The sequence below is a fragment of the Chrysoperla carnea genome (assembly GCF_905475395.1).
Source record: "Chrysoperla carnea chromosome X unlocalized genomic scaffold, inChrCarn1.1 SUPER_X_unloc_34, whole genome shotgun sequence".
Taxonomy (NCBI): domain Eukaryota; kingdom Metazoa; phylum Arthropoda; class Insecta; order Neuroptera; family Chrysopidae; genus Chrysoperla; species Chrysoperla carnea.
The window spans coordinates 1,848-5,000 of record NW_025408161.1 but is presented as its reverse complement, the minus strand read 5'-3'; the positions used below and the strand labels follow the sequence as shown (position 1 = coordinate 5,000).

Genomic DNA, 3,153 nt, shown 5'->3' with positions numbered 1-3,153 from the left:
ACGATCGATTTGCACGTCAGAATCGCTACGGACCTCCATCAGGGTTTCCCCTGACTTCATCCTGACCAGGCATAGTTCACCATCTTTCGGGTCCCAGCGTGTACGCTCTAGGTGCGCCTCTATTATAATATAATCCGAAAACTAAATTATAATAATATAAGACGCCCTAGGAGTGCGATATTTAATACATAATATAAATATATCCTCCTTTTATCATTTATAAAAAAATATAAATAATATTTACTTTCATTGTGCCTTTGGGTTTCATAAAATTTATAAATATTTCGATGAAAAAATATTTTATTCCCAATGACTTGCGTACATGCTAGACTCCTTGGTCCGTGTTTCAAGACGGGTCCTGAAAGTACCCAAAGCTATATCGTCGCTGACAGATAAATTTTTAATAAAAAAAAATGAGCCAGTTCATTATCATACACCTACTGACAGTTAAATAGTATCATATAACGGCATAAAAATCCGTATATATAATATGTTTTAATAAAAAAACCTATTTATACTCGTGGTGGATCTGAACGCGTTAATAACGCGACTCAATATCAATTTATAATTAATACCATCAAACAATTAATCAAGAAACATAGGCGTTTAACATACACAAAATATTATCAAAAAATAATATTGTACATTAATCAACGCACCAATGCCTATAGATTAATATTTAATGGGTCGCAACGTCCTACAAGATGAGAAGTGCATACCTCGTTATCATACAATTAACAATATACAGCAGTGCATATATTTTTACTAAAAATAAATTCCTAATAAAAATTTTTGTCACATGCTAGTACAAATTGGTTGATTAACGATAAAAAGTAAATGAATCTCATCTTTCGACCTTTCGGGTTTCTCAGGTTTACCCCTGAACGGTTTTACGTACTCTTTAACTCTCTCTTCAAAGTTCTTTTCAACTTTCCCTCACGGTACTTGTTCGCTATCGGTCTCGTGGTAATATTTAGCCTTAGATGGAGTTTACCACCCACTTAGAGCTGCACTCTCAAGCAACCCGACTCTAAGGAAAGATTCACCTATCATCAATAATAATCACTACGGGCCTGGCACCCTCTATGGGTATATGGCCCCATTCAAGATGGACTTGGATGTATTATATAACAATAGGTTTATATTGAATCTTCCTAAACACTACATTCCCCAAGTGTCTGTTTATCAGCCACGGGGTTCAGTGCTGGGCTTATCCCTGTTCGCTCGCCGCTACTAAGGGAATCCTAGTTAGTTTCTTTTCCTCCGCTTAATAATATGCTTAAATTCAGCGGGTAATCTCACCTACTCTGAGGTCGTAAAAGTTTTTAGAAGTATTAAAACAAAAATTTTTTTTATATATTATGTTTTTGTTATATTTTATAAGTAAACAATTTTCTTAATTATTCATACTCAAATTTTTTAATATTATTATATAATATTATTTTTATATTTATCTAAAGAGAAGAAAATAAAAAATAAATAATTATATATATTAATTTTTTTCGAGTATATTGAAAATTTTATTACAAATAAAATATTCCATAACAAAATATTAATATATAATATTTTTGTTTATTCTTCTTTATTTAATATTTTAAAAATATATTATTAATATCATTTATTATTAATATTATTATTAACATAAAGTTTTATAATATTATATATAAATGATAAAAAATAATATTGATATATTAATTTAAAAATGTCGACAAATAATAAAAAATATATAAATTTTAAATGCTATTAAAAACATTTTATATTTATTTTTTTTCTTATATTTGGCGTAAAACATTCATATATAAATAATTTTACATTTCTTTTATAAAAATTTTATTTATCAATTTAATTAAATATGAAAAAATAAATTTTCTTTTTTAATTATTGATAAATTTCTTTTTCATAAAAAAAATTTTATGTAAAATAATCTTTTATTATATTAATATAATGTATACGACCCTCAGCCAGATGTGGTCCGGGAACAGTATCCAAGGACCGCAATGTGCGTTCGAAATGTCAATGTTCATGTGTCCTGCAGTTCACAAGTTGACGCGCAATTAGCTGCGTTCTTCATCGACCCACGAGCCAAGTGATCCACCGTCCAGGGTAATCTTTTTAAATTTTAAATGTAAGTATTATTATTAATAATAATCTTTATTTTTAATATAAAAAATAAAATTATTAATTTATATATCTTTATAAATTCTTTTAAAATAAAAAAATTTTTCTAGAATATAAATTATATATTTTATTTTAAATATATATATATAAATTAAAGATATTATGGTATTAATAAATATATACATAACATTTTTGATATTTTTGTTAGTGCTAGCTAGATATAATAATTAATATTTGGTATATTTTATAGAAATGTATTTATTTTTTTTTTATAAATTATTTTCTACATAAAAATATATATAATATTAATATGGTACAAAACAAATGGGTTTGTTTTTTAACATAATAACTTTTAATAAAAAAAAAAGAAATATCAAGACAAAACATAAAGAAATTTAAATTTGAAATAAATTTTATTCTTTAAAAAAATTTTATCTTGTGTTTTCTTTATTTTTATTATATAACATAGAAAAATAAAAATATAGATTATATCAATTATAATCTTATTTTATTTTTCTTAATAGAGATTATATACATATAAACAAATAATTTCAATATATTCTATTTTTAATTTCACTTTTTTATAAGAGAAATTATTTATAGATTTTATTAATAATTATTGTTTAATAATAATAATAATATTGAATATAAAAATATTTTATATGTAACAAATATATTATTAATATTTATATAATATTCTCTATATTATATGTATAGATATATTATGTGTATAAAAAAAGTTTGGCGTATTACTTTAATATGATATCATAACCAAAATAAATCTCTTTTAACACATAATTACTATTATATATTTTGAGAAAATTACATATTAATATGTTATTTTGTTAAAAAAAATATTTCTTATCAATAATATTTTTATTTTTTGGAATATTTAAAAACAATACAAAAAATATAAATAAATATATTTTATATATATCGTTAATGATCCTTCCGCAGGTTCACCTACGGAAACCTTGTTACGACTTTTACTTCCTCTAAATGATCAAGTTTGGTCATCTTCCCAGCAACATCGGC

At 24.1% G+C, this 3,153-nt stretch overlaps 2 non-coding genes across 2 annotated transcripts in view; both read right to left on the bottom strand.

Annotated features, from left to right (window-relative positions):
* LOC123304253 overlaps positions 1-1,316 on the bottom strand; it is a 4,578-nt gene extending 3,262 nt beyond the window's left edge. The window contains exon 1 of the ribosomal RNA XR_006536288.1: positions 1-1,316. This exon is cut by the window's left edge and continues 3,262 nt beyond it. This is a non-coding gene — a ribosomal RNA (large subunit ribosomal RNA).
* A 635-nt stretch (positions 1,317-1,951) lies between these two features.
* On the bottom strand, positions 1,952-2,106 carry LOC123304248. Its single transcript, XR_006536284.1, has one exon. It is a non-coding gene; the product is annotated as a 5.8S ribosomal RNA (ribosomal RNA).
* Positions 2,107-3,153: the final 1,047 nt, after the last annotated feature.